Consider the following 27,217-nt stretch of genomic DNA (forward strand, 5'->3'; position numbering starts at 1 on the left):
CGCGGTGTAGATATTTCCATGTTTATACAGATAGCGGTGCAGATATATCCGTGTTTGTACAGATGGTGGTGTTGATATTTCCATCTATACACAGATGACCGTGTAGATATTTCCATATTTATACAGATGGCGGCGCAGATATTTCCATGGATATGTAGATGGCGGTGTAGATATTTCCATGTTTATACAGATAGCGGTGTAGTTACTTCCATGTTTATATAGATAGCGGTGTAGATATTTCCATGTATATACACAAGGATGTGTGGATATTTCCATGTTTTTACAGATGGCGGTGTAGACATTTCCATGTTTATACAGATAACTTTGTAAGTATTTCCATGTTTATACAGATGGCGGTGTAGATATTTCGATGTTTATAGAGATAGCAGTGGAGATATTTCCATGTTTATACAGATAGCGGTGTAGATATTTCCATGTTTATACTGATCGCGGTGTAGATATTCCCATGTTTATAGAGATAGCGGTGTAGATATTTCCATGTTCATAGAGATAGCGGTGTTGATTTTTCCATGTTTATAGAGATAGCGGTGTGGATATATCCATGTTTAAACAGATAGGGGTGTAGATATTTCCATGTTGATAGAGATGGCGGTGTAGATATTTCCATGTTTATACAGATCACGGTGTAGATATTTCCATGTTTATACAGATCGCGGTGTAGATATTTCCATGTTTATACAAATCATGGTGTAGATATTTCCATGTTTATACAGATCGCGGTGTTGATATTACCATGTTTATACTGATTGCGGTGCAAATATTTCCACATTAATACAGATAGCGGTGTAGTTATTAACATGTTTATACAGATACCGGTGTAGATATTTCCATGTTTATAGAGATGGCGTTGTAGGTATTTCCATGTTTATAGAGATAGCGCCGTAGATATTTCCATGTTTATACAACTCGCAGTGCAGATATTTCCATCTTTATACAGGTGGCAGTGAAGATTTTTCCATGTTTATACAGATAGTGGTGTAGATATTTCCATGTTTATACAGATAGCGGTGTAGTTATTTCCATGTTGAAACAGATAGCAGTGTAGATATTTCCAGGTTTATAGAGATAGCGGTGATGGTATTTCCACGTTTATACAGATAGCGATGTAGATATTTCCACGTTTATACAGATACAGCCATGTTTCTGAAGATGGCGGTGTAGATATTTTCATGTTTATATAGATGGCGGTGTAGATAATTCCATGTTTATAGAGATTGCGATGTAGATATTTCCATGTTTATAGAGAAAGCGGTGTAGATATTTCCATATGTCTACAGATAGCGGTGTAGGTATTTCCATGTTTATACAGATCGTGTTGAAGGTATTTCCATGTTTATATAGATCGCGGTGTTGATTTTTCCATGTTTATAGGGATAGCGGTGTGGATATTTCCATGTTTATTCAGATAGGGGTGTAGATATTTCCATGTTGATAGAGATGGCGTTGTAGATATTTCCATGTTTATAGAGATCACGGTGTAGATATTTCCATGTTTATACAGATCGCGGTGTAGATATTTCCATGTTCATATAGATCATGGTGTAGATATTTCCATGTTTATACAGATGGCGATGTTGATATTACCATGTTTATAGGGATAGCGGTGCAAATATTTTCACATTTATACAGATACCCGTGTAGTTATTAACATGTATGTACAGATAGCCGTGTAGATATTTCCATGTGTAAACAGATGTCTGTGTAGATATTTCCATGTTTAAACAGATGGTGGTGTAGATATTTCCTTGTTTATACAAGTAGCGGTGTATTTATTTCCATGTTTATACAGATAGCGGTGCAGATATTTCCATGTTTGTACAGATGGCGGTGTTGATATTTCCACCTATACACAGATGACGGTGTAGATATTTCCATGTTTATATAGATAGCGGTGTAGTTATTTACAGGTTTTTATGGATAGCGGTGTAGATATTTCCATGTATATACACATGGCTGTGTAGATATTTCCATGTTTATACAGATGCCGGTGTAGATATTTCCATGTTTATAAAGATAACTTTGTAAGTATTTCCATGTTTATACAGATGGCGGTGTAGATATTTCCATGTTTATAGAGATAGCAGTGGAGATATTTCCATGTTTATACAGATAGCGGTGTAGATATTTCCATGTTTATACTGATCGCGGTGTAGATATTTCCATGTTTATACTGATCGCGGTGTAGATATTTCCATGTTTATACAGATGGAGGTTTAGATATTTCCATATTTATACAGATGCCTGTGTAGATATTTCCATGTGTATACAGATGGTATTGTAGGTATTTCCATGTTTATACAGATGGTGGTGTAGTTATTTCCATGTTTATTCGGATGACTGTGTTGATATTTCCATGTTTTTACAGATGGCAGTGTAAATATTTCAATGTTTATAGAGATGGCGCAGTAGATATTTCCATGTTTATACAGATAAAGGTTCAGACAATTCCATGTTTATACAGACAGCAGTGGAGATATTACCATGTTTATACACATAGCGGTGTACATATTTCCATGTTTATAGAGACAGCGGTGTAGGTATTTCCATGTTTATACAGATAGCGGTGCGGATATTTCCATGTTTATACAGATGCCTATGCAGATATTTCCATATTTATACAGAGTGCTGTGTAGATATTTCCATGTTTATACAGATGGCAGTGTAGATATTTCCATGTTCTTTCACATGACTGTGTAGTTATTTCTATGTTTATACAGATGGCTTTGCAGGTATTTCCTTGTTTATAGACATAGCGGTGTAGATATTTCCATGTTTATACAGATAGCGGTGTAAATATTTCCATGTTTTATACAGATCGTGCTGTAGATATTTCCATGTTTATACAGATACCGGTGTAGATATTTCCATGTTTATACAGATCGCAGTGTAGATATTTCCATGTCTATACAGATGGCGGTGTTGATGTTTCCATCTATTCACAGATTGCCGTGTAGGTATTTCCATGTGTATACAGATGTCATTGTAGATATTTCCATGTTTATACAGATGGTGGTGTAGATATTTCCATGTTTCAACAGATGGCATTGTAGGTATTTCCATTTTTATACATATAACGGTGTAGATATTTCCATGTTTTTACAGAAAGCAGTGTAAATATTTCCATGTTTATACAGATCACGGTGTAGATATTTCCATGTTTATAGAGCTACTGGTGAAGATATTTCCATGTTTATACAGATAGCGGTTTAGATATTTCCATGTTTATAAAGACCGCGGTGTAGATATTTCCATGTTTATACAGATTGCGTTGCAGATATTTCCATGTTTGAACAGATGGCGGTGTTGATATTTCCATCTATACACAGATGACCGTGTAGATATTTCCATGTTTAAACAGCTGGCGGTGCAGATATTTCCATGTATATGTATATGGTGGTGTAGATATTTCCATGTTTATATCGATAGCGGTGTAGATATTTCCATGTATATACACATGGCTTTGTAGATATTTCCATGTTTATACAGATGGCGGTGTAGATATTTCCATGTTTAAACAGATAACTTTGTAAGAATTTCCATGTTTATACAGATGGCAGTGTAGATATTTCCATGTTCCCTCACATGACTGTGAAGGTATTTCCATGATTATACAGATGGCTTTGTAGATATTTCCATGTTTATAGAGATAGCGGTGCAGATATTTCCATGTTTATACAGATAGCGTTGTATGTATTTCCATGTTTATACAGATTGTGGTGTAGATATTTCCATGTTTATACAGATACCGGTGTAGATTTTTCCATGTTTATACAGACCGCAGTGTAGATATTTCCATGTTTATAGAGATAGCAGTGTAGATACTTCGATGTTTGTACAGATGGCAGTGTTGATGTTTCCATCTATACACAGATTGCCGTGTAGGTATATTCATGTGTATACAGATGGCATTGTAGATATTTCCATGTTTATACAGATGGTGGTGAAGATGTTTCCATGTTTACACAGATGACTGTATAGGTATTTCCATGTTTATACAGATGGCGGTGTAGATATTTCCAAGTTTATAGAGATAGCGGTGTAGATATTTCCATATTTATATAGATAACGGTGTAGAAGTTTCCATGTTTATATAGGTAGTGGTGTAAATATTTCCATGTTTATAAAGATCACGGGGTAGATATTTCCATGTTTATAGAGATAGTGGTGTAGATATTTGCATGTTTATACAGATAGCGGTGTAGATATTTCCATGTTTATACAGACCGCGGTGTAGATATTTCCATGTTTATACAGATAGCAGTGCAGATATTTCCATGTTTGTACAGATGGCGGTGTTGATATTTCCATCTATACACAGATGACCGTGTAGATATTTCCATGTTTATACAGATGGCGGCGCAGATATTTCCATGGATATGGAGATGGCGGTGTAGATATTTCCATGTTTATACAGATAACAGTGTAGCTATTTCCATGTTTATATAGATAGCGGTGTAGATATTTCCATGTATGTACACATGGCTGTGTAGATATTTCCATGTTTATACAGATGGCGGTGTAGATATTTCCATGTTTATACAGATAACTTTGTAAGTATTTCCATGTTTACACAGATGGCGGTGTAGATATTTCGATGTTTATAGAGATAGCAGTGGAGATATTTCCATGTTTATAAAGATAGCGGTGTAGATATTTCCATGTTTATACTGATTGTGGTGTAGATATTTCCATGTTTATAGACATGGCGGTGTAGAGATTTCCATGTTCATAGACATAGCGGTGTTGATTTTTACATGTTTATAGAGATAGCGGTGTGGATATTTCGATGTTTATAAAGGTAGGGGTGTAGATATTACCATGTTTATAGAGATGGCGGTGTATATATTTCCACGTTTATACAGATCACGGTGTAGATATTTCCTTGTTTATACAAATAGCGGTGTAGTTATTTCCACGTTTATACAGATAGCGGTGTAGATATTTCCATGTATATACAGATGACTGTGTAGATATTTCCATGTTTATACAGATGGCTGTGTAGATATTAAATTGTTTATACAGATGGCTTTGTAGATATTAACATGTTTATACAGATGGCGGTGTAGTTATTTCCATGTTTATAGAGATAGCTGTGTAGATATTTCCATGTTGATACAGATAGCGGTGTAGATATTTCCAGGTTTATACAGATCGCGGTGTAGATATTTCCATGTTTATACAGATCGCGGTGAAGATATTTCCATGCTTATACAGATAGCGGTGTAGATATTTCCAAGTTTTTACAGATATCGGTGTAGATATTTCCATGTTTACACAGATTGCGGTGTAGATATTTCCATCTTTCTACAGATGGCTTTGTAGATATTTCCATGTTTATACAGATGGCGGTGTAGATATTTCCATGTTTATATAGATGGTGGTGTAGATATTGCCATCTTTATACAGATAGCGGTGTAGATATTTCCATGTTTATTCAGATCGCGGTGAAGATATTTCCATGTTTACATAGATCACTGTGTGGATATTTCCATGTTTATACAGATCGCGGTGTAGATATTTCCATGTTTATACAGATAGCGGTGTAGATATTTCCATGTTTATAAAGATAGCGGTGTAGATATTTCCATGTTTATAGAGATTGCGGTGTAAGTATTTCCATGTTTATAGACATAGCGGTGTAGATATTTCCATGTTTATATAGATGGCGTTGTAGATATTTCCATGTTTATACTGATAGCGGTGTTGGTATTTCCACGTTTATACAGATAGCGATGTAGTTATTTCCATGTTTACACAGCTCGCGGTGCAGATATTTATATCTTTATACAGATGGCTTTGTAGATATTTCCTTATTCACACAGATGGCGGTGTAGCTATTTCCATGCTTATACAGATGGTGAAGTAGTTAGTTCCATGTTTATGGAGATGGCAGTGTAGATATTTTCATGTTTATAGAGATGGCGGTTTAGATATTTCCATGTTTATAGAGGTAACAGTGTATATATTTACATGTTTATACAGATGGCTGTGTAGATATTTCCATCTATACACAGATGGCCATGTAGATATTTCCATGTTTCTACAGATGGCGGCACAGATATTTCCATGGACATACAGATGGCGGTGCAGATATTTCCATGTTTATACAGATGGCGGTGTAGATATTTCCATGTTTACAGAGATGGTGGTGTAGATATTTCCGTGTTTATACACGTGGCGGAGTAGATAATTCCATCTTTATGGAGATGGCAGTGTAGATATTTTCATGTTTATAGACATGGCGGTGTAGATATTTCCATGTTTATACAGATCGCAGTGAAGGTATTTCCATCTTTATACAGTTCGCGGTGAACATATTTCCATGTTTATACAGATCGCGGTGTAGATATTTCCATGTTTATACAGATAGCGGTGTAGATATTTCCATGTTTATACAGATAGCGGTGTAGATATTTCCACGTTTATAGAGATAGCGGTGTAGGTATTTCCATGTTTATAGACATAGCGTTGTAGATATTTCCATGTTTATATAGATGGCATTGTTGATATTTCCATGTTTATACCGATAGCGGTGTTGGTATTAACACGTTTATACAGGTAGCGATGTAGTTATTTCCATGTTTATACAGCTCGCGGTGCAGATATTTATATCTTTATCCAGATGTCTTTGTAGATATTTCCTTATTCACACAGATGTCGGTGTAGATATTTCCATGTTTATACAGATGGCGAAGTAGTTAGTTCCATGTTTATGGAGATGGCAGTGTAGATATTTTCATGTTTATAGAGATGGCGGTGTAGATATTTCCATGTTTATAGAGATAGTAGTGTAGATATTTACATGTTTGTACAGATGGCTGTGTAGATATTTCCATGTATACACAGATGGCCGTGTAGATATTTCTATGTTTATACAGATGGCGGCATAGATATTTGCATGGACATGCAGATGGCGGTGTACATATTTCCATGTTTATACAGATAGCGGTGTAGATATTTCCATGTTTACACAGATGGTGGTGTAGATATTTCCGTGTTTATACACATGGCGGAGTAGATACTTCCATCTTTATGGAGATGGCAGTGTAGATATTTTCATGTTTATAGAGATGGCGGTGTAGATATTTCCATATTTATAGACATAGCGGTGTACATATTTCCATCTTTCTACAGATGGAAGTGTAGATATTTCCATGTTTATTCAGATGGGCATGTAGATATTTCCATATTTATCCAGATGTGTGTGTTGATATTTCCATGTGTATACAGATGGTATTGTAGGTATTTCCATGTATATACAGATGGTGGTGTAGATATTTCCATGTTTATTCAGATGACTGTGTAGATATTTCCATGTTTTTACAGATGGCAGTGTAGATACTTCAATCTTTATAGAGATGGCGCTGTAGATATTTCCATGTATAAACAGATAACGGTGGAGATATTTCCATGTTTATACAGATAGCAGTGGAGATATTTCCATGTTTATACTCATAGCGGTGTACATATTTCCATGTTTATAGAGACAGCGGTGTAGGTATTTCCATGTTTATACAGATAGCGATGCAGATATTTCCATGTTTACACAGATGCCTATGCAGATATTTCCATATTTATAGAGAGGGCTGTGTAGATATTTCTATGTGTATACAGATGGCAGTGTAGATATTTCCATGTTCCTACACATGACTGTGTAGGTATTTCAATCTTTATACAGATGGCTTTGTAGATATTTCCATGTTTATAAAGATAGCGGTACAGATATTTCCATGTTTATACAGATAGCGGTGTATATATTTCCATGTTTATACAGATCGTGGTGTAGATATTTCCATGTTTATACAGTTACCGGTGTAAATATTTCCATGTTTATACAGACCGCAGTGTAGATAATTCCATGTTTATTGAGATAGCAGTGTAGATATTTTCAAGTTTGTACAGACGGCGGTGTTGATGTTTCCATCTATACACAGATTGCCGTGTAGGTATTTCCATGTGTATACAAATGGCATTGTAGATATTTCCAAGTTTAAACAGTTGGTGGTGTAGATATTTCCATGTTTACACAGATGACTCTATAGGTATTTACATGTTAATACAGATGGCGGTGTAGACATTTCCATATTTATACAGATAACGGTGTAGAAATTTCCATGTTTATACAGATATCGTTGTAAATCTTTCCATGTTTATACAGATCACGGTGTAGATATTTCCATGTTTATAGAGATAGCGGTGTAGATATTTCCATGTTTATACAGATAGTGGTGTAGATATTTCCATGTTTATACAGACCACAGTGTAGATATTTCCATGTTTATACAGATAGCGGTGCAGATATTTCCAAGTTTGTACAGATGGCGGTGTTGATATTTCCATCTATACACAGATGACCGTGTAGATATTTCCATGTTTATACAGATGGTGGCGCAGATATTTCCATGGATATGTAGATGGCCGTGTAGATATTTCCATGTTTATACAGCTAGCGGTGTAGTTATTTCCATGTTTATATAGATAGCGGTGTAGATATTTCCATGTATGTACACATGGCTGTGTAGATATTTCCATGTTTATACAGCAGGCGATGTAGATATTTCCATGTTTACAGTGATAACTTTGTAAGTATTTCCATGTTTATACAGATGGCGGTGTAGATATATCCATCTTTAAACAGATAACGGTGGAGATATTTCCATGTTTATACAGACAGCAGTGGAGATATTTCCATGTTTATACACATAGCGGTGTACATATTTCCATGTTTATAGAGACAGCGGTGTAGGTACTTCCATGTTTATACAGATAGCGGTGCAGATATTTCCATGTTTACACAGAGGCCTATGCAGATATTTCCATATTTATACAGAGGGCTGTGTAGATATTTCTATGTTTATACAGATGGCAGTGTAGATATTTCCATGTTCCTACACATGACTGTGTAGGTATTTCCATCTTTATACAGATGGCTTTGTAGATATTTCCATGTTTATAGAGATAGCGGTGCAGATACTTCCATGTTTATACACATAGCGCTGTATATATTTCCATGTTTATACAGATCGTGGTGTAGATATTTCCATGTTTATACAGATACCGGTGTAGATATTTCCATGTTTATACAGACCGCAGTGTAGATAATTCCATGTTTATAGAGATAGCAGTGTAGATATTTTCATGTTTGTACAGATGGCGGTGTTGATGTTTCCATCTATGCACAGATTGCTGTGTAGGTATTTCCATGTGTATACAGATGGCATTGTAGATATTTCCATGTTTATACAGATGGTGGTGTAGATATTTCCATGTTTACACTGATGACTGTATAGGTATTTCCATGTTTATACAGATGGCGGTGTAGATATTTCCATGTTTGTAGAGATAGAGGTGTGGACATTTCCATATTTATACAGATAACGGTGTAGAAATTTCCATGTTTATACAGATAGGGGTGTAAATATTTCCATGTTTATACATATCACGGTGTAGATATTTCCATGTTTATAGAGATAGCGGTGTAGGTATTTCCATGTTTATAGAGATAGCGGTGTAGATATTTCCATGTTTATACAGACCACGGTGTAGGTATTTCCATGTTTATACAGATAGCGGTGCAGATATTTCCATGTTTGTAGAGATGGCGGTGTTGATATGTCCATCTATACACAGATGACCATGTAGATATTTCCATGTTTATACAGATGGCGGCACAGATATTTCCATGGATATGTAGATGGCGGTTTAGATATTTCCATGTTTATACAGATAGCGGTGTAGATATTTCCATGTTTATATAGATAGCGGTGTAGATATTTCCATGTATGTACACATGGCTGTGTAGATATTTCCATGTTTATACAGATGGTGGTGTAGATATTTCCATGTTTATAGAGATAACTTTGTAAGTATTTCCATGTTTATACAGATGGCGGTGCAGATATTTCGATGTTTATAGAGATAGTAGTGGAGATATTTCCATGTTTATACAGATAGCGGTGTAGATATTTCCATGTTTACACTGATCGCGGTGTAGATATTTCCATGTTTATAGAGATGTTGGTGTAGATATTTCCATGTTCATAGAGATAGCGGTGTTGATTTTTCCATGTTTATAGAGATAGCGGTGTGGATATTTCCATGTCTATACAGATAGCGGTGTCGATATTTCCATGTTTATAGAGATGGCGGTGTAGATATTTCCATGTTTATACAGATCACGGTGTAGACATTTTCTTGTTTATTCAAATAGCGGTGTAGTTATTTCCATATTTATACAGATAGCGGTGTAGATATTTCCATGTATATACAGATGGCTGTGTAGATATTTCCATGTTTATATAGGTGGCTCTGTAGAAATTTCCATGTTTATACAGATGACTTTGTAGGTATTTCCATGTTTATACAGATGGTGTTGTAGATATTTCCATGTTTATATATATAGCTGTGTAGATATTTCCATGTTTATACAGATAGCGGTGTAAATATTTCCATGTTTATACAGATCACGGTGTAGATATTTCCATGTTTATACAGATCGCGGTGAAGATATTTTCATGTTTATACAGATCGCGGTGTAGATAACTCCATGTTTATACAGATCGCGGTGTAGATATTTCCATGTTTATACAGATAGCGGTGTAGATATTTCCATGTTTATACAGATAGCGGTATAGATATTTCCATGTTTATAGAGATAGCGGTGTAGGTATTTCCTTGTTTATAGACATAGCGGTGTAGATATTTCCATGTTTATATAGATGGCGTTGTAGTTATTTCCATGTTTATACCGATACCGGTGTTGGTATTTCCACGTTTATACAGATAGCGATGTAGATATTTCCATGTTTATACAGATAGCGGTGTAGATATGTCCATGTTTTCACAGATGGTGGTGTAGATATTTCCGTGTTTATACACATGGCGGAGTAGATACTTCCATCTTTATGGAGATGGCAGTGTAGATATTTTCATGTTTATAGAGATGGCGGTGTAGATATTTCCATATTTATAGAGATAGCGGTGTACATATTTCCATCTTTCTACAGATGGCAGTGTAGATATTTCCATGTTTATACAGATGTCGGTGCAGATATTTCCATATTTATACAAATGTCTGTGTAGGTATTTCCATGTGTATACAGATGGTATTGTAGGTATTTCCATGTTTATACAGATGGTGGTGTAGATATTTCCATGTTTATTCAGATGACTGTGTAGATATTTCCATGTTTTTACAGATGGCAGTGTAGATATTTCAATGTTTATAGAGATGGCGCTGTAGATATTTCCATGTTTATACAGATCGCGGTGTAGAGATTTCCATGTTTATGCAGATGGCGGTGTAGATATTTCCATGTTTTTACAGAAAGCGGTGTAGATATTTCCATGTTTACACAGATTGCGGTGTAGATATTTCCATCTTTCTACAGATGGCATTGTAGATATATCCATGTTTATACAGATGGCGGTGTAGATATTTCCATGTTTATATGGATGGTGGTGTAGATATTACCATGTTTATACAGATAGCGGTGTATATATTTCCATGTTTATACAGATCGTGGTGAAGATATTTCCATGTTTGTACAGATCGCGGTGTAGATATTTCCATAATTATAGAGATCGTGGTGTAGATATTTCCATGTTTATACAGATAGCGGTGTAGATATTCCCATGTTTATACAGATAGCGGTGTAAATATTTCCATGTTTATAGACATAGCGGTGTAGGTATTTCCATGTTTATAGTCATAGCAGTGTAGATATTTCCATGTTTATATAGACGGCGTTGTAGATATTTCCATGTTTATACCGATAGCGGTGTTGGTATTTCCAAGTTTATACTGATAGTGCTGTAGATATTTCATTGTTTATGCAGCTCGCGGTGCAGATATTATATCTTTATACACATGGCATTGTAGATATTTCCTTATTCACACTGATGGCGGTGTAGATGTTTCCTTGTTTATACAGATGGCGGAGTAGTTAGTTCCATGTTTATGGACATGGCAATGTAGATATTTTCATGTTTATAGAAATGGTGGTGTAGATATTTCCATGTTTATAGAGATAGCAGTGTAGATATTTACATGCTTATACAGATGGCTGTGTAGATATTTCCATGGGTATACAGATGGCATTGTAGATATTTCCATGTTTATACAGATGACTGTATAGGTATTTCCATGTTTTTACAGATGGCAGTGCAGATATTTCCATGTTTATAGAGATAGCGGTGTAGATATTTCCATGTTTGTACAGAAGGCGGTGTTGATATTTCCATCTATACACAGATGGCCGTGTAGATATTTCCATGTTTATACAGATGGCAGCGTAGATATTTCCATGGACATGCAGATGGCGGTGTAGATATTTCCATGTTTATACAGATAGCGGTGTAGATATTTCCATGTTTTCACAGATGGTGGTGTAGATATTTCCGTGTTTAAACACATGGCGGAGTAGATACTTCCATCTTTATGGAGATGGCAGTGTAGATATTTTCATGTTTATAGAGATGGTGGTGTAGATATTTCCATATTTATAGAGATAGCGGTGTAGATATTTCCATCTTTCTACAGATGGCAGTGTAGATATTTCCATGTTTATACAGATGGCGGTGTAGATATTTCCATATTTATACTGCTGTCTGTGTAGATATTTCCATGTGTATACTGATGGTATTGTAGGTATTTCCATGTTTATACAGATGGTGGTGTAGATATTTCCATGTTTATTCAGATGACTGTGTAGATATTTCCATGTTTTTACAGATGGGGGTGTAGATATTTCAATGTTTATAGAGATGGCGCTGTAGATATTTGCATGTTTATACAGATCGCGGTGTAGATATTTCCATGTTTATACAGATGGCGTTGTAGATATTTCCATGTTTTTACAAATATCGGTGTAGATATTTCCATGTTTACACAGATTGCGGTGTAGATATTTCCATCTTTCTACAGATGGCATTGTAGATATTTCCATGTTTATACAGATGGCGGTGTAGATATTTCCAAGTTTATATACATGGTGGTGTAGATATTACCAGGTTTATACAGATAGCGGTGTAGATATTTCCATGTTTATACAGATCGTGGTTAAGATATTTCCATGTTTATACAGATCGCGGTGTAGATATTTCTATGTTTATTCAGATAGCGGTGTAGATATTTCCATCTTTCTACAGATGGCATTGTAGATATTTCCATGTTTATACAGATGGCGGTGTAGATATTTCCAAGTTTATATACATGGTGGTGTAGATATTACCAGGTTTATACAGATAGCGGTGTAGATATTTCCATGTTTATACAGATCGTGGTTAAGATATTTCCATGTTTATACAGATCGCGGTGTAGATATTTCTATGTTTATTCAGATAGCGGTGTAGATATTTCCATGTTTATACAGATAGCGGTGTAGATATTTCCATGTTTATAGAGATTGCGGTGTAGGTATTTCCATGTTTATAGACATAGCGGTGTAGATATTTCCATCTTTATATAGATGGCATTGTAGATATTTCCATGTTTATACCGATAGCGTTGTTGATATTTCCACGTTTATACAGATAGCGATGTAGTTATTTCCATGTTTATACAGCTCGCGGTGCAGATATTTATATCTTTGTACAGATGGCATTGTAGATATTTCCTTATTCACACAGATGGCGGTGTAGATGATTCCATGTTTATACAGATGGCGGAGTAGTTAGTTCCATGTTTATGGAGATGGCAGTGTAGATAATTTCATGTTTATAGAGATGGCGGTGTAGATATTTCCATGTTTATAGAGATAGCAGTGTAAATATTTACATGTTTATACAGATGGCTGTGTAGATATTTCCATGTGTATACAGATGGCATTGTAGATATTTCCATGTTTATACAGATGACTGTATAGGTATTTCCATGTTTTTACAGATGGCAGAGCAGATATTTCCATGTTTATAGAGATAGCGGTGTAGATATTTCCATGTTTATACAGATGGCGGTGTTGATATTTCCATCTATACACAGATGGCCGTGTAGATATTTCCATTATTATACAGATGGCGGCGTAGATATTTCCATGGACATGCAGATGGCGGTGTAGATATTTCCATGTTTATACAGACAGCGGTGTAGATATTTCCATGTTTACACAGATGGTGGTGTAGATATTTCCGTGTTTATACACAAGGCGGAGTAGATACTTCCATCTTTATGGAGATGGCAGTGTAGATATTTTCATATTTATAGAGATGGCGGTGTAGATATTTCCATATATATAGAGATAGTGGTGTAGATATTTCCATCTTTCTACAGATGGCAGTGTAGGTATTTCCATGTTTATACAGATGGCGGTGTAGATATTTCCGTATTTATACAGATGTCTGTGTAGATATTTCCATATTTATACACATGTCTGTGTAGATATTTCCATGTGTATACTGATGGTATTGTAGTTATTTCCATGTTTATACAGATGGTGGTGTAGGTATTTCCATGTTTATTCAGATGACTGTGTAGATATTTCCATGTTTTTACAGATGGCAGTTTAGATATTTCAATGTTTATAGAGATGGCGCTGTAGATATTTCCATGCTTATACAGATCGCGGTGTAGATATTTCCATGTTTATACAGATGGCGGTGTGGATATTTCCATGTTTTTACAGATATCTATGTAGATATTTCCATGTTTACACAGATTGCGGTGTAGATATTTCCATCTTTCTACAGATGGCATTGTAGATATTTCCATGTTTATACAGATGGCGGTGTAGATATTTCCATGTTTATATAGATGGTGGTGTAGATATTACCATGTTTATACAGATAGCGGTGTAGATATTTCCATGTTTATACAGATCGTGGTGAAGATATTTCCATGTTTATACAGATCGAGGTGAAGATATTTCCATGTTTATACAGATCGCGGTGTAGATATTTCCATGTTTATACAGATCGCGGTGTAGATATTTCCATGTTTATACAGAAATCGGTGTGGATATTTCCATGTTTATACAGATAGCGGTGTAGATATTTCCATGTTTATAGAGATAGCGGTGTAGGTATTTCCATATTTATAGACATAGCGGTGTAGATATTTCCATGTTTATATAGATGGCGTTGTAGGTATTTCCATGTTTATACCGATAACGGTGTTGATATTTCCACGTTTATACAGATAGCGATGTAGATATTTCCATGTTTATACGGCTCGCGGTGCAGATATTTATATCTTTATACAGATGGCATTGTAGATATTTCCTTATTCACACAGATGTCGGTGTAGATGTTTCCATGTTTATACAGATGGCGGAGTAGTTAGTTCCATGTTTATGGAGATGGCAGTGTAGATATTTTCATGTTTATAGAGATGGCGGTGTAGATATTTCCATGTGTATACAGATGGCATTGTATATATTTCCATGTTTATACAGATGACTGTATAGATATTTCCATGTTTTTACAGATGGCAGAGCAGATATTTCCATGTTTATAGAGATGACTGTATAGGTATTTCCATGTTTTTAGAGATGGCAGAGCAGATATTTCCATGTTTATAGAGATAGCGGTGTAGATATTTCCAGGTTTGTACAGATGGCGGTGTTGATATTTCCATCTATACACAGATGGCCGTGTAGATATTTCCATGTTTATACAGATGGCGGCGTAGATATTTCCATGGATATGCAGATGGCGGTGTAGATATTTCCATGTTTATACAGACAGCGGTGTAGATATTTCCATGTTTACACAGATGGTGGTGTAGATATTTCCGTGTTTATACACAAGGCGGAGTAGATACTTCCATCTTTATGGAGATGGCAGTGTACATATTTTCATGTTTATAGAGATGGCGGTGTAGATATTTCCATATTTATAGAGATAGCAGTGTTGATATTTCCATCTTTCTACAGATGGCAGTTTAGATATTTCAATGTTTATAGAGATGGCGCTGTTGATATTTCCATGTTTATCCAGATCGCGGTGTAGATATTTCCATGTTTATACACATGGCGGTGTAGATATTTCCGTATTTATACAGATGTCTGAGTAGATATTTCCATATTTATACAGATGTCTTCTTAGATATTTCCATGTGTATACTGATGGTATTGTAGGTATTTCCATGTTTATACAGATGGTTCTGTAGATATTTCCATGTTTATTCAGATGACTGTGTAGATATTTCCATGTTTTTACAGCTGGCAGTGTAGATATTTCAATGTTTATAGAGATGGCGCTGTAGATATTTCCATGCTTATACAGATCGCGGTGTAGATATTTCCATGTTTATACAGATGTCGGTGTAGATATTTCCATGTTTTTACAGATATCTGTGTAGATATTTCCATGTTTACACAGATTGCGAAGTAGATATTTCCATCTTTCTACAGATGGCATTGTAGATATTTCCATGTTTATACAGATGGCGGTGTAGATATTTCCATGTTTATATAGATGGTGGTGTAGATATTACCATGTTTATACAGATAGCCGTGTAGATATTTCCATGTTTATACAGATCGTGGTGAAGGTATTTCCATGTTTATACAGATCGAGGTGAAGATATTTCCATGTTTATACAGATCGCGGTGTAGATATTTCCATGCTTATACAGATAACGGTGTAGATATTTCCATGTTTATACAGAAAGCGGTGTGGATATTTCCATGTTTATACAGATAGCGGTGTAGATATTTCCATGTTTATAGAGATAGCGGTGTAAGTATTTCCATATTTATAGACATAGCGGTGTAGATATTTCCATGTTTATACAGATGGCATTGTAGATATTTCCATGTTTATACCGATAGCAGTGTTGATATTTCCACGTTTATACAGATAGCGATGAAGATATTTCCATGTTTATATAGCTCGCGGTGCAGATATTTATATCTTTATACAGATGGCATTGTAGATATTTCCTTATTCACACAGATGGCGGTGTAGATGTTTCCATGTTTATACAGATGGCGGAGTAGTTAGTTCCATGTTTATGGAGATGGCAGTGTAGTTATTTTCATATTTATAGAGATGGCGGTGTAGATATTTCCATGTTTATAGAGATAGCGGTGTAGATATTTCCATCTTTCTACAGATGGCAGTGTAGATATTTCCATGTTTATACAGATGGCGGTGTAGATATTTCCATATTTATACTGCTGTCTGTGTAGATATTTCCATGTGTATACTGATGGTATTGTAGGTATTTCCATGTTTATACAGATGGTTCTGTAGATATTTCCATGTTTATTCAGATGACTGTGTAGATATTTCCATGTTTTTACAGCTGGCAGTGTAGATATTTCAATGTTTATAGAGATGGCGCTGTAGATATTTCCATGCTTATACAGATCGCGGTGTAGATATTTCCATGTTTATACAGATGTCGGTGTAGATATTTCCATGTTTTTACAGATATCTGTGTAGATATTTCCATGTTTACACAGATTGCGAAGTAGATATTTCCATCTTTCTACAGATGGCATTGTAGATATTTCCATGTTTATACAGATGGCGGTGTAGATATTTCCATGTTTATATAGATGGTGGTGTAGATATTACCATGTTTATACAGATAGCCGTGTAGATATTTCCATGTTTATACAGATCGTGGTGAAGGTATTTCCATGTTTATACAGATCGAGGTGAAGATATTTCCATGTTTATACAGATCGCGGTGTAGATATTTCCATGCTTATACAGATCGCGGTGTAGATATTTCCATGTTTATACAGAAAGCGGTGTGGATATTTCCATGTTTATACAGATAGCGGTGTAGATATTTCCATGTTTATAGAGATAGCGGTGTAAGTATTTCCATATTTATAGACATAGCGGTGTAGATATTTCCATGTTTATACAGATGGCATTGTAGATATTTCCATGTTTATACCGATAGCAGTGTTGATATTTCCACGTTTATACAGATAGCGATGAAGATATTTCCATGTTTATATAGCTCGCGGTGCAGATATTTATATCTTTATACAGATGGCATTGTAGATATTTCCTTATTCACACAGATGGCGGTGTAGATGTTTCCATGTTTATACAGATGGCGGAGTAGTTAGTTCCATGTTTATGGAGATGGCAGTGTAGTTATTTTCATGTTTATAGATATGGCGGTGTAGATATTTCCATGTCTATAGAGATAGCGGTGTAGATATTTCCATCTTTCTACAGATGGCAGTGTAGATATTTCCATGTTTATACAGATGGCGGTGTAGATATTTCCATATTTATACTGCTGTCTGTGTAGATATTTCCATGTGTATACTGATGGTATTGTAGGTATTTCCATGTTTATACAGATGGTGGTGTAGATATTTCCATGTTTATTCAGATGACTGTGTAGATATTTCCATGTTTTCACAGATGGCGGTGTAGATATTTCAATGTTTATAGAGATGGCGCTGTAGATATTTCCATGTTTATACAGATCGCGGTGTAGATATTTCCATGTTTATACAGATGGCGTTGTAGATATTTCCATGTTTTTACAAATATCGGTGTAGATATTTCCATGTTTACACAGATTGCGGTGTAGATATTTCCATCTTTCTACAGATGGCATTGTAGATATTTCCATGTTTATACAGATGGCGGTGTAGATATTTCCAAGTTTATATACATGGTGGTGTAGATATTACCATGTTTATACAGATAGCGGTGTAGATATTTCCATGTTTATACAGATCGTGGTGAAGATATTTCCATGTTTATACAGATCGCGGTGTAGATATTTCCATGTTTATACAGATCGCGGTGTAGATATTTCCATGTTTATACAGATAGCGGTGTAGATATTTCCATGTTTATACAGAGAGCGGTGTAGATATTTCCATGTTTATAGAGATAGCCGTGTAGGTATTTCCATGTTTATAGACATAGCGGTGTAGATATTTCCATGTTTATAAAGATGGCGTTGTAGATATTTCCATCTTTATACCGATAGCGGTGTTGACTTTTCCACGTTTATACAGATAGCGATGTAGATATTTCCATGTTTATACAGCTCGCGGTGCAGATATTTATATCTTTATACAGATGGCATTGTAAATATTTCCTTATTCACACAGATGGCGGTGTAGATGTTTCCATGTTTATACAGATGGCGGAGTAGTTAGTTCCTTGTTTATGGAGATGGCAGTGTAGATATTTTCATGTTTATAGAGATGGCGGTGTAGATATTTCCATGTTTATAGAGATAGCAGTGTAGATATTTACATGTTTATACAGATGGCTGTGTAGATATTTCCATGGGTATACAGATGGCATTGTAGATATTTCCATGTTTATACAGATGACTGTATAGGTATTTCCATGTTTTTACAGATGGCAAAGCAGATATTTCCATGTTTATAGAGATAGCGGTGTAGATGTTTCCATGTTTGTACACATGGCGGTTTTGCTATTTCCATCTATACACAGATGGCCGTGTACATATTTCCATGTTAATACAGATGGCGGCGTAGATAATTCCCTGGTCATGCAGATGGCAGTGTAGATATTTCCATGTTTATACAGACAGCGGTGTAGATATTTCCATGTTTACACAGATGGTGGTGTAGATATTTCCCTGTTTATACACATGGCGGAGTAGATACTTCCATCTTTATGGAGATGGCAGTGTAGATATTTTCATGTTTGTAGAGATGGCGGTGTAGATATTTCCATATTTATAGTGATAGCGGTGTAGATATTTCCATCTTTCTACAGATGGCAGTGTAGATATTTCCATGTTCATACAGATGGCGGTGTAGATATTTCCGTATTTATACAGATGTCTGTGTAGATATTTCCATGTGTATACTGATGGTATTGAAGGTATTTCCATGTTTATACACGTGGTGGTGTAGATATTTCCATGGTTTTTCAGATGACTGTGTATATATTTCCATGTTTTTACAGATGGCAGTGTAGATATTTCAATGTTTATAGAGATGGCGCTGTAGATATTTCCATGTTTATACAGATCGCGGTGTAGATATTTCCATGTTTATACAGATGGCGGTGTAGATATTTCCATGTTTTTACAAATATCGGTGTAGATATTTCCATGTTTACACAGATTGCGGTGTAGATATTTCCATCTTTCTACAGATGGCATTGTAGATATTTCCATGTTTATACAGATGGCGGTGTAGATATTTCCATGTTTATATAGATGGTGGTGTAGGTATTACCATGTTTATACAGATAGCGGTGTAGATATTTCCATGTTTATACAGATCGTGGTGAAGATATTTCCATGTTTATACAGATCGAGGTGAAGATATTTCCATGTTTATACAGATCGCGGTGTAGTTATTTCCATGTTTATACAGATCGTGCTGTAGATATATCCATGTTTATACAGATAGCGGTGTGGATATTTCCATGTTTATACAGATAGCGGTGTAGATATTTCCATGTTTATGGAGATAGCGGTGTAGGTATTTCCATATTTATAGACATAGCGGTGTAGATATTTCCATGTTTATACAGATGGCGTTGTAGATATTTCCATGTTTATACCGATAGCGGTGTTGATATTTCCACGTTTATACAGATTGCGATGTAGATATTTCCACGTTTATACAGCTCGCGGTGCAGCTATCTATATCTATAGACAGATGGCATTGTAGATATTTCCTTATTCACACAGATGGCGGTGTAGATGTTTCCATGTTTATACATATGGCGGAGTAGTTAGTTCCATGTTTATGGAGATGGCAGTGTAGATATTTTCATGTTTATAGAGATGGCGGTGTAGATATTTCCATGTTTATAGAGATAGCAGTGTAGATATTTACATGTTTATACAGATGGCTGTGTAGCTATTTCCATGTGTATACAGATGGCATTGTAGATATTTCCATGTTTATACAGATGACTGTATAGGTGTTTCCATGTTTTTACAGATGGCAGAGCAGATATTTCCATGTTTATAGAGATAGCGGTGTAGATATTTCCATGTTTGTACAGATGGCGGTGTTGATATTTCCATCTATACACAGATGGCCGTGTACATATTTCCTTGTTAATACAGATGGCGGCGTAGATAATTCCACGGTCATGCAGATGGCGGTGTAGATATTTCCATGTTTACACAGATGTTGGTGTAGATATTTCCGTGTTTATGCACATGGCGGAGTAGATACTTCCATCTTTACGGAGATGGCAGTGTAGATATTTTCATATTTGTAGAGATGGCGGTGTAGATATTTCCATATTTATAGAGATAGCGATGTAGATATTTCCATCTTTCTACAGATGGCAGTGTAGATATTTCCATGTTTATACAGATGGCGGTGTAGATATTTCCATATTTATACAGATGTCTGTGTAGATATTTCCATGTGTATACTGATGGTATTGTAGGTATTTCCATGTTTATACAGATGGTGGTGTAGATATTTCCATGTTTATTCAGATGCCTGTGTAGATATTTCCATGTTTTTACAGATGGCAGTGTAGATATTTCAATGTTTATAGACATGGCGCTGTAGATATTTCCATGTTTATACAGATCGCGGTGTAGATATTTCCATGTTTATACAGATGGCGGTGTGGATATTTCCATGTTTTTAAAGATATCGGTGTAGATATTTCCATGTTTACACAGATTGCGGTGTAGATATTTCCATCTTTCTACAGATGGCATTGTAGATACTTCCATGTTTACATAGATGTTGGTGTAGATATTACCATGTTTATACAGATAGCGGTGTAGATATTTCCATGTTTATGCAGATCGTGGTGAAGATATTTCCATGTTTATACATATCGAGGTGAAGATATTTCCATGTTTATACAGAACGCGGTGTAGATATTTCCATGTTTATACAGATGGCGGTGTAGATATTTCCATGTTTATACAGATGGCGGTGTAGATATTTCCATGTTTATGCAGATAGCGGTGTAGATATTTACATGTTTATAGAGATAGCGGTGTAGGTATTTCCATGTTTATAGACATAGCGGTGTAGATATTTCCATGTTTATACAGATCGCGGTGTAGATATTTCCATGTTTATACAGAAAGCGGTGTGGATATTTCCATGTTTATACAAATAGCCTTGTAGATATTTCCATGTTTATAGATTTAGCGGTGTAGGTATTTCCATATTTATAGACATAGCGGTGTAGATATTTCCATGTTTATACAGATGGCGTTGTAGATATTTCCATGTTTATACCGATAGCGGTGTTGATATTTCCACGTTTATACAGATAGCGATGTAGATATTTCCATTTTTATACAGCTCGCGGTGCAGATATTTATATCTTTATACAGATGGCATTGTAGATATTTCCTTATTCACACAGATGGCGGTGTAGATGTTTCCATGTTTATACAGATGGCGGAGTAGTTAGTTCCATGTTTATGGAGATGGCAGTGTAGATATTTTCATGTTTATAGAGATGGTGGTGTAGATATTTCCATGTTTATAGAGATAGCGGTGTAGATATTTCCATCTTTCTACAGATGGCAGTGTAGATATTTCCATGTTTATACAGATGGCGGTGTAGATATTTCCATATTTATACTGATGTCTGTGTAGATATTTCCATGTGTATACTGATGGTATTGTAGGTATTTCCATGTTTATACAGATGGTGGTGTAGATATTTCCATGTTTATTCAGATGACTGTGTAGATATTTCCATGTTTTTACAGATGGCAGTGTAGATATTTCAATGTTTATAGAGATGGCGCTGTAGATATTTCCATGTTTATACAGATCGCAGTGTAGATATTTCCATGTTTATACAGATGGCGGTGTAGATGTTTCCATGTTTTTACAAATATCGGTGTAGATATTTCCATGTTTACACAGATTGCGATGTAGATATTTCCATCTTTCTACAGATGGCATTGTAGATATTTCCATGTTCATACAGATGGCGGTGTAGATATTTCCATGTTTATATAGATGGTGGTGTAGATATTACCATGTTTATACAGATAGCGGTGTAGATATTTCCATGTTTATACAGATCGTGGTGAAGATATTTCCATGTTTATACAGATCGAGGTGAAGATATTTCCATGTTTATACAGATCGCGGTATAGATATTTCCATGTTTATACAGATCGCGGTGTAGATATTTCCATGTTTATACAGATAGCGGTGTAGATATTTCCATGTTTATACAGAGAGCGGTGTAGATATTGCCATGTTTATAGAGATAGCAGTGTAGGTATTTCCATGTTTATAGACATAGCGGTGTAGATATTTCCATGTTTATATAGATGGCATTGTAGATATTTCCATGTTCATACAGATGGCAGTGTAGATATTTCCATGTTTATGTAGATGGTGGTGTAGATATTACCACGTTTATACAGATAGCGATTTAGATATTTCCATGTTTATACAGCTCGCGGTGCAGATATTTATATCTTTATACAGATGGCATTGTAGATATTTCCTTACTCACACAGATGGCATTGTAGATATTTCCATGTTTATACAGATGGCGGAGAAGATATATCCATGTTTATATAGATGGTGGTGTAGATATTACCATGTTTATACAGATAGCGGTGTAGATATTTCCATGTTTATACAGATCGTGGTGAAGTTATTTCCGTGTTTATACAGATCGAGGTGAAGATATTTCCATGTTTTTACAGATCGAGGTGAAGATATTTCCATGTTTATACAGATCGCGGTGTAGATATTTCCATGTTTATACAGATCGCGGTGTAGATATTTCCATGTTTATACAGAAAGCGGTGTGCATATTTCCATGTTTATACAGATAGCGGTGTAGATATTTCCATGTTTATAGAGATAGCGGTGTAGGTATTTCCATATTTATAGACATAGCGGTGTAGATATTTCCATGTTTATACAGATGGCGTTGTAGATATTTCCATGTTTATAATGATAGCGGTGTTGATATTTCCACGTTTATACAGATAGCGATGTAGATATTCCCATGTTTATACAGCTCGCGGTGCAGATATTTATATCTTTATACAGATGGCATTGTAGATATTTCCTTATTCACACAGATGGCGGTGTAGATGTTTCCATGTTTATACAGATGGCGGAGTAGTTAGTTCCATGTTTATGGAGATGGCAGTGTAGATATTTTCATGTTTATAGAGATGGCGGTGTAGATATTTCCATGTTTATAGAGATAGCAGTGTAGATATTTACATGTTTATACAGATGGCTGTGTAGATATTTCCATGTTTATACAGATGGCATTGTAGATATTTCCATGTTTATACAGATGACTGTATAGCTATTTCCATGTTTTTACAGATGGCAAAGCAGATATTTCCATGTTTATAGAGATAGCGGTGTAGATGTTTCCATGTTTGTACAGATGGCGGTGTTGATATTTCCAACTATACACAGATGGCCGTGTACATATTTCCATGTTAATACAGATGGCGGCGTAGATAATTCCATGGTCATGCAGATGGCGGTGTAGATATTTCCATGTTTATACAGACAGCGGTGTAGATATTTCCATGTTTACACAGATGGTGGTGTAGATATTTCCGTGTTTATACACATGGCGGTGTAGATACTTCCATCTTCATGGAGATTGCAGTGTAGATATTTTCATGTTTGTAGAGATGGCGGTGTAGATATTTCCATATTTATAGAGATAGCGGTGTAGGTATTTCCATCTTTCTACAGATGTCAGTGTAGATATTTCCATGTTTGTACAGATGGCGGTGTAGATATTTCCATATTTATGCAGATGTCTGTGTAGATATTTCCATATTTATACAGATGTCTGTGTAGATATTTCCTTGTGTATACTGATGGTATTGTAGGTATTTCCATGTTTATACAGATGGTGCTGTAGATATTTCCATGTTTTTTCTGATGACTCTGTAGATATTTCCATGTTTTTACAGATGGCAGTGTAGATATTTCAATGTTTATAGAGATGGCGCTGTAGATATTTCCATGTTTATACAGATCACGGTGTAGATATTTCCATGTTTATACAGATGGCGGTGTAGATATTTCCATGTTTATACATATATCGGTGTAGATATTTCCATGTTTACACAGATTGCGATGTAGATATTTCCATCTTTCTACAGATGGCATTGTAGATATTTCCATGTTTATACAGATGGCGATGTAGATATTTCCATGTTTATATAGATGGTGGTGTAGATATTACCATGTTTATACAGATAGCGGTGTAGATATTTCCATGTTTATGCAGATCGTGGTGAAGTTATTTCCATGTTTATACAGATCGAGTTGAAGATATTTCCATGTTTATAGAGATTGCGGTGTAGATATTTCCATGTTTATACAGACCGCGATGTAGATATTTCCATGTTTATACAGATAGCGGTGTAGATATTTCCATGTTTATACAGATAGCGGTGTAGATATTTCCACGTTTATAGCGATAGCGGTGTAGGTATTTCCATGTTTATAGACATAGCGGTGTAGATATTTCCATGTTTATATAGATGGCGTTGTAGATATTTCCATGTTTATCCCGATAGCGGTGTTGCTATTTCCACGTTTATACAGATAGCGATGTAGATATTTCCATGTTTATACAGCTCGCGGTGCAGATATTTATATCTTTATACAGATGGAATTGTAGATATTTCCTTATTCACACAGATGGCGGTGTAGATGTTTCCATGTTTATACAGATGGCGGAGTAGTTAGTTCCATGTTTATGGAGATGGCAGTGTAGATATTTTCATGTTTATAGAGATGGCGGTGTAGATATTTCCATGTTTATGGAGATAGCAGTGTAGATATTTACATGTTTATACAGATGGCTGTGTAGATATTTCCATGTGTATACCGATGGCATTGTAGATATTTCCATGTTTATACAGATGACTGTTTAGCTATTTCCATGTTTTTACAGATGGCAGAGCAGATATTTCCATGTTTATAGAGATAGCGTTGTAGATATTTCCATGTTTGTACAGATGGCGGTGTTGATATTTCCATCTATACACAGATGGCCGTGTAGATATTTCCATGTTTATACAGATGGCGGCGTAGATATTTCCATGGACATGCAGATGGCGGTGTAGATATTTCCATGTTTATACAGACAGCGGTGTAGATATTTCCATGTTTACACAGATGGTGGTGTAGATATTTCCGTGTTTATACACAAGGCGGAGTAGATACTTCCATCTTTATGGAGATGGCAGTGAAGATATTTTCATGTTTATAGAGATGGCGGTGTAGATATTTCCATATTTATAGAGATAGCGGTGTAGATATTTCCATCTTTCTACAGATGGCAGTGTAGATATTTCCATGTTTATACAGATGGCGGTGTAGGTATTTCCATTTTTATACAGATGGTGGTGTAGATATTTCCATATTTAAACAGATGTCTGTGTAGGTATTTCCATGTGTATACTGATGGTATTGTAGGTATTTCCATGTTTATACAGATGGTGGTGTAGATATTTCCATGTTTATTCAGTTGACTGTGTAGATATTTCCATGTTTTTACAGATGGCAGTGTAGATATTTCAATGTTTATAGAGATGGCGCTGTAGATATTTCCATGTTTATACAGATCGCGGTGTACATATTTCCATGTTTATACAGATGTCGTTGTAGATATTTCCAAGTTTTTACAGATATCGCTGTAGATATTTCCATGTTTACACAGATTGCGTTGTAGATATTTCCATCTTTCTACAGATGGCATTGTAGATATTTCCATGTTTATACAGATAGCGGTGTAAATATTTCCATGTTTATAAAGATGGTGGTGTAGATATTACCATGTTTATACAGACAGCAGTGTAGATATTTCCATGTTTATGCAGATCGTGGTGAAGATATTTCCATGTTTATACAGACCGAGTTGAAGATATTTCCATGTTTATAGAGATAGCGGTGTAGATATTTCCATGTTTGTACAGATGGCGGTGTTGATATTTCCATCTATACACAGATGGCCGTGTAGATATTTCCAAGTTTATACAGATGGCGGCATAGATATTTCCATGGACATGCAGATGGCGGTGTAGATATTTCCATGTTTATACAGACAGCGGTGTAGATATTTCCATGTTTGCACAGATGGTGGTGTAGATATTTCCGTGTTTATACACATGGCGAAGTAGATACTTGCATCTTCATGGAGATGGCAGTGTAGATATTTTCATGTTTATAGAGATGGCGGTTAGATATTTCCATATTTATAGAGATAGCGGTGTAGATATTTCCATCTTTCTACAGATGGCAGTGTAGATATTTCCATGTTTATACAG

Source organism: Pan troglodytes, chromosome 23, assembly GCF_028858775.2.
Source record: "Pan troglodytes isolate AG18354 chromosome 23, NHGRI_mPanTro3-v2.0_pri, whole genome shotgun sequence".
Lineage (NCBI taxonomy): Eukaryota > Metazoa > Chordata > Mammalia > Primates > Hominidae > Pan > Pan troglodytes.